Genomic DNA, 15,132 nt, shown 5'->3' with positions numbered 1-15,132 from the left:
TCAGGAGTGCTCAAGCTCAGTTTGGGCAGCTGTTACTTCATTTCTCCCAAATCGAATATACTGATCCACTGTAACTTGCTGTAGAAAAAGTAGGATAAAATTGAGCAAAAAATGCTTCCCAGTGGTTATTAGGACTGGAATTGCTACTTTCAACAGCCATTGCCTTTTTTGTTTGTTTGTTTGTGTAAAAGGAAGACAGTGATATTGCATTGGCAAATTCCCCATAGAAAGAAAGAGTGGAACAAAAGAATAATAAAGGCACCTCAACTTTTCCTCATTTATGTAGGACAGTCTTATAATATTCATCCAGATATCCTCCAATCACACAAGCTGAAAATTGTTCCACTTTACTGCAGTTCTGTAACCATATGGGAACCAATCCTGTCGGTGTTCTGTGCACATCTAAAATTCCTGCTGAATGACCCGCCCTGGGAGCGAGTTACCAGTGACCCAGGGCTGCGGAGGAAGGAGGGTGCAGGTGGGGAGGGGAGAGAGCCCAGGGCTGGGGCGGCAGGAGGTGTGTGTGGGGGGCAATGGTGGGGAGGAATGAGGGAGCCCAGAGCTGGGGTTGCAGGGGGTGTGGGTGGGGGGGGAGAGCCCAGGGCTGGGGCAGCAGGGGGGTGCGGCGAGGAGCCCAGGGCTGGGTCGGGGGGTCAGCCAAAATTTTTTTTGCTTGGGGCGGCAAAAAACCTAGAGCTGGCCCTGAATGCGGGTGACTTGATTGTTTCCCACCTGCACTTTGGTTTGGTTCGAGAGCTCATACGAGCTGGCAGTCAATGAGCTGCAACTTCTGCTTTTCTGCTTGCCTCTGTTCATTGTGTGATCTCCTCCCCCTCCCTCACTCTGTGCATCTGTTTCATCCTCCTCTGGTGTCCTGTCTGACATGTAGCTTGTCAGCTCTCTGGGGCGGGGACTGTCTTCTTGTTACTTGGCCGTACAGCGCCCAGCACAATGGGGGACCAGGCCCTGACGGCTGTAATACAAATACAAAATAACAATAGTGCATTTCAGCCCTTCCCTACACTCGCAGAACCCCAGGTTTGCAGGATAGAGCCCACGTCAGAGTAAAACCAGCCCAGCAGGCTAAATGCTAGAGATTCGTGAGGCAGAACCCATCGTTCCTAGAGGCTTGAACAAAGAGGTGTCTTGCAGTCCATTCTAATGTGGCCAGGGGCAGGCAGATACACAGTTTTGGAATGAGTGAATTCTAGCGTGGGGCAGGGCACTGGGGAGAAAGCCCTGCCCTGGAGACAGATATCTGTAGCTGAGCTGGGTGGCAGGTCAGAGAGAGACAGGTAGTCACTTGGACTTTGACCACTTATGGCTTTGCAGAGAGCAAGCAGCACCTCCGGTATCACCCAGAACAGAACCAGGCAGCACGTGCAGACTGGGGCGTGTCGTGGTCAAAGACACCCACGCAGTGATTTTAGTTCAAAGACTCAAGCCTGAGGCCAGTTTATTGACATACATACCAGTGCACTGGGGTGCAGTCTGAAGACTGACACCCCGAGTACCGCTCGCAGGCGGCTTTATTGCATTAAACCGCAAGCAAAGTACAAACAATACGTCATGAGTTAAGAAATTGGGGTTGGGGTCAGTTTCCCCCTCCCCCGGTATCCTCCTCACCATTTCCCAAGATTTGGGTGTTTATTTGGGTAGAGGGGCGTTTGGTGGTTTTCCCCAGGGGTGGTACTTGGCACCAGTTTGGGTACATTTCTTGGCAAGGCACATGTTATTTTCCGGGGGGTTTCGGTGAAGGGTTAAGGGGGGTTTATCAGGGGACGCTAAAAGAAGATCTATGATTGGCTAATTTTGCAGATAGCTGGAATTGGAAAACTTTGCAGATAGCTGCAACTGCAAGAATGATCAGCTCTTTGCAAAGGCAATTTCTTAATGTAAGCGGATATTCTATTTTTTCAGCGGTTTCATAAACTTGCGGTTATTATATTGCTAAAGCAGTTTCTGTTGTAACCTTTAGCATTGTTCTGTGTTTTTCTTTCCCCCTCCCCCCCTCTGGCCATTACCCTTGACCGAGTTTGGCAGAGAACTGTCTTGTTCAGTCTTGCTCAGGCTTAGGCCTGTACTGCTCTTTGTAAGGGCAGTCAGCATAACAGATCTCTGTTGGAGGGTTTATTTCAGGGCCTTCAGATTCACAGCTCTGGCTATTAAAAAGAAGGCCCCCCTGCTCTATTTCCCCACAGGCGCATAAGTGTGATATAGTCTTGCGAGCCTGCCCCACTCAAAAGATGAACGCTAACCAAAGCTTTGAATGGCTGCCAACATCCAGAAAAAGCCCAGCCCTCAAACCTGTAGGTAATAACAATGCAGACAGTCATTGTCTGCACATGGTTTTGGTACCAATTTACCTCTTTCAGTTGGGGGGGGGGGTTTATAGCCATACTGATATAATTGCATTCACAGGGGGCTTGGGCCGCTTTAGCTGTCCTGCTTTCTAACCCAAAGTCCTTAAAGGGGCACAAAAACTGTGTGTAGATGGAGGGAGGGACCAGGGGCAGAGAACAGAAGGCATTTTTAGTTACGGAGGCAAAGGCAAAGTCCAAGAGCAGTGAGTCAGTTCCTGGGATTGTGGGTCACCTTGGGTTTGTCTTGAGTAGGATAAAAGATTATTTGGGCACGGGTGAATTGATTATTATTACTTACTACTTGCATTGCACCGAGGAGCCCTAGTCATGGACCAGAACCCCATTGTGCTAGGCGCTGTACAAACATAGAGCAAAAAGATGGCCCTGCCCCAAAGATTTTACAATCCAAGTAGTGTATGCTCTGAATGTGCTACTTAATTAGCATGTTTTAAGCGACACACTCTAGAACTCCAATGTAGCCAAGGCTGAATAAGCATATTCGTAAGCATATTGCTGGCACTCTCACCTGTATTGACTCACTCAAGCTCCCCAGGGGTTTCTCACAGAAGCATATTGCTGGCACTTTCTCCTCTACTGACTCACAATCTCCCCGGGGCTTTCTCATAGAAACTGAACAAGTGGAACAAGAGGACTGAGCTTTGCTGGAGGTCACGCTCAGTCACAATGGTCCCAGTCTGGCTTTGTAATCTATGAATGTGTGGCTTGCACGTCAGAGAGCCTGGGGGAAGGGGAGGAGTTCTCCATCACCTCCCTCTGGAAGGAGCAGATCCCCACTCGAAGGCCGCTTCCCTTCCAAGCCGTGCCGCTGCATCAGCAGCATCGAAAGCTGCAGTAAGTTCTAATACCATCAGCAAGGACTTCTGGGCTCTGACTAGCAACCAGAGATCATCTCCCGCCCAGATTAATGCCGTACTAGTGCACAGCCAAGTTTTACGCTTAGCTGGCTAGGAGCCAAGGAATCGGGATATCGATGCTGCTGGAGCTAGCTCACCACCCAAATGCTGGAGGAATTGAACAGCTGGTTCTGGATGTGACCTTCGCAACTCAATCGCATCTGTGTTTTCAGTACGGCTCTGCCTACAAGGGCCTGTCCACAGCCTTTACGTTTTCCTAACGCCAGTACTTTAACTGGAAAGAAAAATGATCCCTGTAGGAACACACACAAACACACATGCAGAATTGCATGCCCACACACAGAGAGCTGTACATGCCTGCATGAATACACAGGCATATAACCAGGCACACGCATGCCTTCAGGGATAATTTATCAATGATAAAGAAAAGTAAACAACGCCTGGCTGAGGCCTGTATTTCATTAACAGGGCCCGGGACATCTCAAGAGGGATAAAGACAATAGCAGGAAGGAGGAAAATAAGCCCATTTGAAACAGAGAATTGCTTTAAAAAGATTGTAAATGGTAAGGATTGCCAGAGTGTGTGTATATAATGCATGGAATTAGCTGTTACCACTCAAGAAAGAGATCTCGGAGTCATGGTGGATAGTTCTCTGAAAACATCCACTCAATGTGCAGCGGCAGGCAAAAAAGCAAACAGAATGTTGGGAATCATTAAGAAAGGGATAGATAAGAAAACAGAAAATATCATATTGCCTCTATATAAATCCCTGGTACGCCCACACCTTGAATACTGCGTGCAGATGTGGTCGCCCCATCTCAAAAAAGATGAATTGGAATTGGAAAAGGTTCAGAAAAAGGCAACAAAAATGATTAGGGGTATGGAACAGGTGCCATATGAGGAGAGATTAATAACACGGGGACTTTTCAGCTTGGAAAAGAGATGACTAAGGGGGGGATGTGATAGAGGTCTGTAAAATCATGACTAGTGGTATGGAGAAAGTAAATAAGGAAGTGTTTATTTACTCCTTCTCATAACACCAGAACAAGGGGTCACCAAATGAAATTAATAGGCAGCAGGTTTAAAACAAACAAAAGGAAGTATTTTTTCACACAATGCACAGTCAACCTGTGGAACTCCTTGCCAGAGGATGTTGTGAAGGCCAAGACTATAACAGGGTTCAAAAAAGAACTAGATATGTTCATGGAGGATAGGTCCATCAATGGCTATTAGCCAGGATGGGCAGGAATGGTGTCCCTAGCCTCTGTTTTCCGTGAGCGACAGAGAAAGGTTCACTTGATGATTCCCTGTTCTGTTCATTCCCTCTGGGGCACCTGGCATTGGCCACTGTCAGAAGACAGGATACTGGGCTAGACGGACCTTTGGTCTTACCCAGTATGGCCGTTCTTATGTTCTTATGAATATTCTTTTAAGGTAGATTTTTTTCAGACACTCTAAGAGGCATAATAATAAATACAATAATAATAAATAAGAACTTGAACTTAGTCTTTTGAGAATCTCAGAAACGTTGCAAATCCTTACATCTTTTCATGTGCTAGAATATATATTATGCTTACTGTATTTTTCACTCCGTGCATCTGATGAAGTGGGTTTTAGGCCACGAAAGCTTATGCCCAAATAAATTTGTTAGTCTCTAAGGTGCCACAAGGACTCCCCATTGTTTTTGCTGATACAGACTAACAGGGCTACCCACTCTGAAACCTCATTCATGTGTACGTTTTGTTCTTAACCGTGAATTAAGTCCCACACCTGTGATGTAGATAACCCCACCAATGTATCGTTATCTTCATTTTACAGATGAGAAAACTGAGGCACTGCCTGCACATCAAATATGTGATAGCGCTGGGAATCAAACCCACGAGTCCTGACTCGCAGTCCCCTGGCTGTAACCCCAAGAGAGCACTCCCTGACTGGGTGTGGTAAAATCCCTGACATACAGAGGATGTGTGACTTCTAGATTTTCCGGGAAGAAGTCACCAAGTTCGCACACTGCCGTCCATACATGTCTGGCTTGCGTGGGCCGGGGAGCCAGTAGCTGGGTTAGCCACACCCTGCCATGGCATCTCGTCAGGTTAAGGGAAGCCTTCTCCCCTTGCACTGAAGGCCTGGGAGTTGTTGACATACTAACATGTTCCAACACAACCCCCTCCTGCTCCAAGTTGATTCTCTTCTCACCGTGGCCCAGAACCACTGTGAATATTGCTTGAAAGAGACAAATATAAGAGAATGCTGGGGGAGGGGGGAGGGTTGTTTCATTAGCACAGTAAAAGCCAGAGGGGAATTCACAGAGGGCCAAGTGTGGTCATAAAGCATGCATGGTGCAGATGATTCGCAGTGCGTGCACTCTGCCTGCTGCGGGGGAGTTACTGAAAGCCACTTAGCCTAAGCAAGAACCATTAGAGGGGTGTGTGTGTGTGTGTGTGTATTTTACCCTTGAGACTCTCCCAGCTGAAATCTGACCTCTCCCCGGCTCTCATTACAAGGGAATGCACCCTTCATTCCCAGACAGACCCTGTTATTCTCGGGGCCTGTAGGTCTCTGCTGCAGGAATGAGGAAAGATCTTGCAGGGAAGCTATCAACAAGGGTTCTGAAGCATTTAGAAATGTGCAGTCTGGTAACGGGCCCTCAGCTGGGGTTCACAACAGGAAGGCGGTGGATATTTAATCAGCATCAGCTCTTTGAGCACCATTGTCAAGTTGCTGGATGGGAACTGTCCGGGCTGCAGGAAAACAGCTGATGCTGTGATTCATGGGGCAGAAGGTGTGCTAAATGGGCTAGCTATCAAACTTGGCGGTGGTTCCAAGACAGACCTAGATTTGGATCCAAATCCCAACTTTCCAAAAGTTTGGGGTGTTCACAATTGAGCCCGGTTACAGGATTCTGGGGGACCCCTGGTCCTCAGTAAAGAAGGGATCCACTCCTGCTCAGATCCCCCTCCTCACACTTTGTGAAAGTGGGCAAGTACTGATATTGTTCCCATATGGGGAAATGATGGCATAGGTCACTGGAGCAATTTGCTTGAGATGACACTGCATGTCAGAGGCGGAGTCAGAAATAGAACCCAGGTGTCCAGCGTCTTGCGGCAGCCACTAGCTCACACCCCTACTGCCGCTGGGTGAATACACTGAAATCCCATTGCGCCCCAATAGACACAGTAAATCTCACGCAGCAAAAAAGGAACCGCAAATCAAGTGGAATGATTATCCCTGTCCAAAATCAACAGAGCTCTGCCTCAGGAAGGACATATGGAGTTAAAGAGGGAACACAATTGATGAGGGATCTGCAAGGAATTTCCCCCAGGGCATATTGGCAGGGACGGGCCAATGTGCAGATGGGGATGAGTTTCTTGCAGTTGAAGAGGCAGAGAGAGATGAGCGGAAGCTGGTCCTTGCTCCCCTTCCCTATTTAATATCCAGCAACCCAATACTAATTGTTATTGTCACACATCTGCCCCCAGCAGATCCCATAATACGCATCGGCGTTGTGTGCTCACCGTCTCCAGTGAGAAAGTAAAACAAACCGCAGAGTGCTCAGACAAATGCACCTGGTGTTGTCCAACTAAAGGAAGCCCTAGGTCCCGGTCTGAGCAATCTGTTAATCATTACCGTCCCGTGAGCTCCTCCATGGTACTCGCATTTTGACTCTTCCCTGGAGGAATTATTGCCGTGTTGTGTCTGAGTCAGAACAACTTGTACCTTCCTTCGGTTTCACCCACACACACCCTTACTTGTTGGGGGAGGGGGGGAAATGCGTTTGGCCTCACAGTCAAGTGAACAAGCTTTGACAGATCCCTGGTGCTTCGGCTACTCCCCCAGCATTGCAAAAACATCCTTTGTGGCTTCACGTCTGAATCAACCGTCTCCATAGGTCAGGAGTCGGCAACCTTTCAGAAGTGGTGTGCCGAGTCTTCATTTATTCACTCTGATTTAAGGTTTCGCGTGCCAGTCATACATTTTAACGTTTTTAGAAGGTCTCTTTCTATAAGTCTATAATATATAACTAAACTATTGTTGTATGTAAAGTAAATAAGGTTTTTAAAATGTTTAAGAAGCTTCATTTAAAATTAAATTAAAATGCAGAGCACCCTGGACCGGTGGCCAGGACCTGGGCAGTGTGAGTGCCACTGAAAATCAGCTCGCGTGCCGCCTTCGGCACGCGTGCTATAGGTTGCCTACCCCTGCCATAGGTTGTAACAACCTGGGGTGGAGGTGGGAGTTAAAAAGGGGAATGTCCAGGACAAAATGGCCCTCGATCACAGCTCTCTTGCCACAAAATAGATACAGCATAGACCAGAGGTGACCACACTTACTGACCCTCCAAGCCAGATATAATAAGCTTCAGAAGTTCGAGAGCCAGGCTTCAGCCCCACAGGAGGTGCCTGCCAGGGCTCAGGGCTTCAGCAAAAGTGGGGCTGAAGCCCCTAGACCCCCATCCCCTCTGGGCAGAAGCCCCTAGCCCCACTGTCCTGCTGCAGGGCAGAAGCCCAAGCTCCCCTTCCCAGTGTGGTAGGTGGTGAATGGGGGTGTGAGTACTCAGCGTGGAGTGCCTACCAGATTTAGGAGCCTATGTCTCTTTTTCAAAGGCAATTTAGACACTCAGGAGCCAAAATCCCTTTGACTGTCAGTGGGACTTTGGCTCTTAAGGGCCTAAATACCTTTAAAACGGTGGCCCATAGCCTCTCTGTTTCTCAGTCCCCCTCTGTACAATGGGGATGACAGCTCTGGCTGGCCTCACAGGGCTTCTGGGAGGATAAATACTTGTTAACAGGCTGCGCCATGCTTTGCCATCTACTCATGCAAAGTGCTAGGTAAGAGCCAGGTATGATGATGATGCTAAAGAACAAATCGTGTCAAACCAATCTGATAGCTTTCTTTGATAGGATAACGAGCCTTGTGGATAAGGGAGAAGCTGTGGATGTGGTATACCTAGACTTTAGTAATGCATTTGATACGGTCTCACATGATATTCTTATCGATAAACTAGGCAAATACAATTTAGATGGGGCTACTATAAGGTGGGTGCATAACTGGCTGGATAACCATACTCAGAGAGTTGTTATTAATGGTTCCCAATCCTGCTGGAAAGGTATAACAAGTGGGGTTCCGCGGGGTCTGTTTTGGGACCGGCTCTGTTCAATATCTTCATTAACGACTTAGATATTGGCATAGAAAGTACGCTTATTAAGTTTGCGGATGATACCAAACTGGGAGGGATTGCAACTGCTTTGGAGGACAGGGTCATAATTCAAAATGATCTGGACAAATTGGAGAAATGGTCTGAGTTAAACAGGATGAAGTTTAACAAAGACAAATGCAAAGTGCTCCACTTAGGAAGGAACAATCATTTTCACACATACAGAATGGGAAGAGACTGTCTAGGAAGGAGTATGGCAGAAAGGGATCTAGGGGTTATAGTTGACCACAAGCTAAATATGAGTCAACAGTGTGATGCTGTTGCAAAAAAAGCAAACATGATTCTGGGATGTATTAACAGGTGTGTTGTGAGCAAGACACGAGAAGTCATTCTTCTGCTCTATTCTGCTCTGGTTAGGCCTCAACTGGAGTATTGTGTCCAGTTCTGGGCACCGCATTTCAAGAAAGATGTGGAGAAATTGGAGAGGGTCCAGAGAAGAGCAACAAGAATGATTAAGTATCAGAGGGGTAGCCGTGTTAGTCTGAATCTGTAAAAAGCAACAGAGGGTCCTGTGGCACCTTTAAGACTAACAGAAGTATTGGGAGCATAAGCTTTCGTGGGTAAGAACCTCACTTCTTCAGATGCAAGTAATGGAAATCTCCAGAGGCAGGTATAAATCAGTATGGAGATAACGAGGTTAGTTCAATCAGGGAGGGTGAGGTGCTCTGCTAGCAGTTGAGGTGTGAACACCAAGGGAGGAGAAACTGCTTCTGTAGTTGGATAGCCATTCACAGTCTTTGTTTAATCCTGATCTGATGGTGTCAAATTAGCAAATGAACTGGAGCTGAGCAGTTTCTCTTTGGAGTCTGGTCCTGAAGTTTTTTTGCTGTAAGATGGCTACCTTTACATCTGCTATTGTGTGTCCAGGGAGGTTGAAGTGTTCTCCTACAGGTTTTTGTATATTGCCATTCCTGATATCTGACTTGTTTCCATTAATCCTCTTGCGTAGTGACTGTCCAGTTTGGCCAATGTACATAGCAGAGGGGCATTGCTGGCACATGATGGCATATATAACATTGGTGGACATGCAGGTGAATGAGTCGGTGATGTTGTAGCTGATCTGGTTAGGTCCTGTGATGGTGTTGCTGGTGTAGATATGTGGGCAGAGTTGGCATCGAGGTTTGTTGCATGGGTTGGTTCCTGAGTTAGAGTTGTTATGGTGCGGTGCGTGGTTGCTGGTGAGAATATGCTTAAGGTTGGCGGGTTGTCTGTGGACAGGCAGAAATTGTGGAAAAACAACATCGCTTGCCTCATAACCTAAGTCGTGCAGAACGCAATGCCTTCCACAGCCTCAGAAACCACCCTGACATTATCATCAAAGAGGCTGATAAAGGAGGTGCTGTTGTCATCATGAACAGGTCTGACTACCAGAAGGAGGCTGCCAGACAACTCTCCAATACCAAATTCTACAGGCCACTTTCCTCAGATCCCACTGAGGAATACACTAAGAAACTGCACCATCTACTCAGGACACTCCCTACACTAACACAGGAACAAATCAACATACCCTTAGAGCCCCGACCGGGGTTATTCTATCTACTACCCAAGATCCACAAACCTGGAAATCCTGGACGCCCCATCATCTCGGGCATTGGCACTCTCACTGAAGGACTGTCTGGCCTCCGTCTGGGCCCTACTGTGCTAGCTGGTCCTCTAGCGATCGTTCTAACCGCAGTACTTCTTAGTTCAGAAACTACCTGCTGGACTACACTACCCAGAATCCTCCACTCCAGAGTGTGTGGCCTTGTTTGCACTGGGGAGATAAAATTATTGTTGATAGTGAGCAGCTGATCTTTCCTTGCAAAACACAGCCCCTCCTGTGTGCAATACACCACACGCGAGGTAGCTCTCTGCCTGGATGTTACTGATCCCAGCAACGTCGCCGCCTGCAGTTTGGGGCGTGGCAGATTCATGCCATTCCCAGTTCACCCAAAGCTCTGCCCTTTCATACACAGGAGGCTAAGACAAGTGCTTCAAGTGAGCATCTGAGTCAAATGCAGATGGGAAAGAAACACCTACGGGATCTGGGCCCATGCCCAGCTAGCTAACAATGTCAGCAGCTGGGGTTTTGCGTGGGGCTTTGGGCAACAAAATACGATGCTACGTTGCCAATGCACTCTCACAGCCATAGCGATTAAGGGTGTGTAAAAAAGGCCAGGAAGCACCTCTCTGTACTCTCCCCACCACACACACACACACACACAGAGCCCCCCCCCCACACACACACACACACAGAGAGAGCCCCAGCTGCACCTTGTTCATAGGGCCAGATTTTTCTAAAGATCTCAGCACATTGGGTCTTGAGCTTTATTGAAAATCCAGCCATCAGTGTTGCAATGGGAGCTGCTGAGTGTTTGGCATTTCTGAAATCGGGTCTTTTATTGACTGTGGGCGCTGAGCACTTGGAAATCTAGCCCTGAGCTTTGTTGAAAATCTGCCCTTAGAGCTCATCTCGTCTCCTTGATCCAGCTCTTTGGTCAGAGGACTGGTGCACCAGATGAGCGCAGCAATATAGTTAATATGCATGTATTTACAATGCTTCACTTTCTTGATTATCTAGTCATCAGTCTGGTCTATCAGAGGGTTTTCTATAGTTCCCATCCCCTTAGTATCTAACCACATCCCAGGGAGATTAGCTTTGATTAGGTCCCCAGCGGACTTAATGGGTCTTCTGTTCTCTTCCTTTCTCTACTTGCTTGCTTATTTCTTACCCTCGTCCCATTTTCCCTCCCCCATCCATCTGGTTTATGGCAGAAACGCTTGGTCAAAGAGGAATGTTGTGCAGCATGCCATTTAGGGGATCTGGTTTTTAGCCTGATATTCCCAGGAAGCTCATTCCACAGCTGAACCACCTTGCGCAAGTCTGAATCTTGGTGAACTCCATTGTCCCAGGGAGCTGACGACGTGAGTCCTGGGTGGAGATGTGATCCCTGATGGAACTGAATCCCAGATCACTTTTGGCCTTGAAGATCAGGACGAAGGCCTGGCACTGCCAACAGAAGCTTCTTGAGAGCTAGCAGAGGGATTGAAGCCCAGGGTTTAGGAGAAGGCCATCCCATGGATTAGGTGGGCAGCTGCTTTCTACAGGAGAGTGCCTTAGGGATATATATTTGCAACAGATTAATTATATCTGTACATAGTGATGTGGCGTAAAGCCTTCGTATGACCAATTAGGGGCCCAGTGCTGTAACCCACTGAAATCAGCCTTTGTTCCATGCAGAATTAGACCCAATATCCCACTCTATTTTCTCCCTTTGTCACCACCACAAGCTGTGGCCTAGAGAGCTTATTTGTTTGACGGTGCCTGGTGTTGTGTTTTCTACCTGGTCTCCTGTATGGAAGATGTTACTGTTGGTATAAAATGTCAAGTGTATCAATCAACATTTAAAAAAAAAATCAAAGCAAAACACAGGTACGGTGGTCTGAGTGAAATGTTGTCCCACGGAAGTTCTTCCACTTACTAAAAGGGAACAAGGACTCAGCCCCACAGAGTCGCGTCAGAATTTCTAGTACGTTGAACATCCTATCCTATCTCCTAGAACTGGAAGGGACCTTGAAAGGTCATCGAGTCCAGCCCCCTGCCTTCACTATCAGGACCAAGTATTTAGTACCCTAAACATCTGCTTGGAAAAGATCATGTGACTTGCTGCGCACACTCCGTTGTTACTACGCAGCACTTTGATGCTTTGCATAAACCTGCCCATTAGTCTGCAGCTCCCGGCAAACCCAATGGAGCTCCGCACATGCTCAAACCACCTGTTTATGGACAGGAATGACCCCAGTGTTCAGGGGTTCTCTGAGGAAGATTCTGATCACAGCAGTCTCATGGTAAATTGTGGTCTGCTGGTGCAGAAATCAAGGAAAACAATGTGAGCAGGTGAGAGCAGAGATGTGGGGATGGAGAAGCAATCCTCTCAACAGCATTCAATGGAAAGTACTGGGCATATGGAGCGTCCAGATCAATCTCACTGCTGGGGCAACTCCATTAGGTTGGGTCTTCACTAGGAAAATGGTGTATTTAACCTGCGTAATACTACCCCATGATAAAGACCGCATGCTGAAATCCTAATGCAGATAAGGTAGCTGCAGTTTTAATTAGAGCTGGGCAGGAAATTTTGTTGAGACATTGAGGAAAATTTCAGTCCCAAATTCAGATGAAAAGTGAAAATCTCAACAACAAAACAACAACAAATTGTGAACTGAAAATCCAAAAATATTCTCCGTGTAGATCAACCAAACTGTTTCCTTTTGATAATTTCAAAACATTTCATTTTGATTTTGACCTTTTCTTTTTTTAACCTGTTTTAGTCTAAATTACTAACATTTCTAACCAGAAAGTCATTTAGACTCGAAAAACCAAAACTTTCCTGTTCAAAAATGTTGAAGTGGGACATTTTGCCAATTTCAAAACATTTCCCCCCCAAATTTGATCAAGTCAGAATATTCATCCAACACGACCCTGTTTCACAGTTTCAGTTTTGACAAATCAGGATTTGTCAGTGAAAAAAAAAATCAACAAAAATTTACCAACCAGCTGTAGTTTTAATCCACATTACCTGGTCCAGGTAAACCCTAAACTCCCTCTGGGGGTTATCTTGACCAGCTAGCATGGGTTATAACTACAACTGCCTTGCCTAGGATTATAATACTGGCTAATTTAACATGGGATAAAAATTCACCTTTCTCCTTGTGAGTCTAAGTAGAATTAGAATTAGAAGTAGAATTGATTTAGTTGGGGATTGGTCCTGCTTTGAGCAGGGGGTTGGACTTGATGACCTCCTGAGGTCCCTTCCACCCCTGATATCAACCATTTGATAATTATCTGTTCTGTTCATTCCCTCTGGGGCACCTGGCATTGGCCACTGTCCGAAGACAGGCTACTGGGCTAGATGGACCTTTGGTCTGACCCAGTGTGGCTGTGCTTATGTTCTTATGTTCTTAAATAGACAATTCATTCTCTGTGTGTGCGGGGAAATTCCCCAGCCCTGGGTTCAGAAAGAATAATTTTATGCCCTTCTAAGCAGCAGGTAAAGAATCATTCTTCACTCTCAATAGATCTTTGCCAAGATCTGTTACCAGCTTTGCCCGTTACTTTGGGGTATGCTCATTTATTAGGGTTACTTTTGGGGGAGAGGGGTTCTGTACTTCTATCAATGTACTGCTTGTGTCACTTGTGTTCTCATACGAAGCTCTACTTCTCCCTTCTGCAAGTTCCCTCCCAATGGAGCTATCCTGCAGGACCTCGGTTCCCCAGGGCTGGGTTCTTCCAGCCCCAGAATTAGATGAACACACACACACACATTAACAGAGCGCATCTGAAAGGACCAGGCTAATTAGCACTTCCAAGCTGACCCCTTATATGTCCCTGGACTCAGCAGGCTGGGTCGAGCAGCACTTCCAAGCTGTCACCCTCATATGTCCCTGGTTCAGCACGTCTCTATCCCCACTTTTACGTTACAATTGTTCTGGCAGTAACCCACTTGATGAGAAAACCCCACAGGAGTTTTGGGCGCTGCAGGGATCTTTTAGCTTAGGTACGAGGAGCGCTGCTGCAGAGCGAATGAGGAAACCCCCCCAAAAAAACATCCACGAGGGGGAGAGAGAGACATAGAGCGAGAGAAGCAACCAGCTTAACCATGAACGTTATTTATTGCCAGGTAATAATCATAGGGGAGCCAAACAAACAAAACAGTTATAATATTAAATTTAACTTAAACTTGATTATAAAAGTCAGGTTTAGAAATCCATAACTGATCACACAAGTCAGGGTCAGAAGGCTATCCCGGGAGAGAGAGAGAGCTGGGTTCTCCTCACTTCGTAAAACTTGAATCAATCAGGGGTCCCAGGTGGTGGTGGTAGCTGAGGGTCTGGAGTGCTGGAGACAGGCAGAGCCCCCAGCACAATCAGTCAGGAGAAGATGAAGTCCCAACGGAACGGATGCAGATTTTGGATCCAGGCCTCAGAACACTTACTTGATCATGAGTAGGGGGTTTTGTAGAGAAACAACAATGGCTCAAGGGAGAACATTAGATTTGTTTATGTGTAAACAAGGGAGAATACCAAAGTTGTTTTGTTCAGGCTAGACATGGGAGCTGATCATTCCTGGCTTTGGACGGTGTTCCTTCGAGGGAGCTCACGATGCAATTAGGGAGCTTCACTATTTTGGATACTAATAAAGGATTTATTACTAGAATTGGTCTGATAACTGCTGAGCTGGGTGTGTGCAGGCGTGGGCTCATTAACATCTGGAGCAGAGATCTCCCATGATGCAGTGCTTCCCTGCTTTTCTGGTCCCAGAGTTCCATGCGGTTCTTGCCTTGGAATCTCTGGTCTCCATTCTGTATGCTAATGGAGATGCCTCCTTGTCCCATCTTTGGGTATGTCTACACTACAGGATTAATTCGAATTTATATAATTCGAATTTAGGAAACCGATTTTGTAAAATCGAATGTATTCGGCCACACTAGGCACCATTAATTCGGTGGTTTGCGTCCAAGCTACCATAGTAGCATCGATTTCCAGAGCGTTGCATTGTGGGTAGCTTTTACATAGCTATCCCATAGTTCCCGCAGTCTCCACCCCCCTTGGAATTCTGGGTTGAGACCCCAGTGCATGATGGGGCCAAAAACATTGTCGCAGGTAGTTCTGGGTACAGCCTCCCCCTCCCTCCCTGAAAGCA

Source organism: Emys orbicularis, chromosome 9 (genome assembly GCF_028017835.1).
Source record: "Emys orbicularis isolate rEmyOrb1 chromosome 9, rEmyOrb1.hap1, whole genome shotgun sequence".
Taxonomy (NCBI): domain Eukaryota; kingdom Metazoa; phylum Chordata; order Testudines; family Emydidae; genus Emys; species Emys orbicularis.
The sequence above is the reverse complement of the archived record's forward strand: the minus strand, read 5'-3'. Positions refer to the sequence as shown.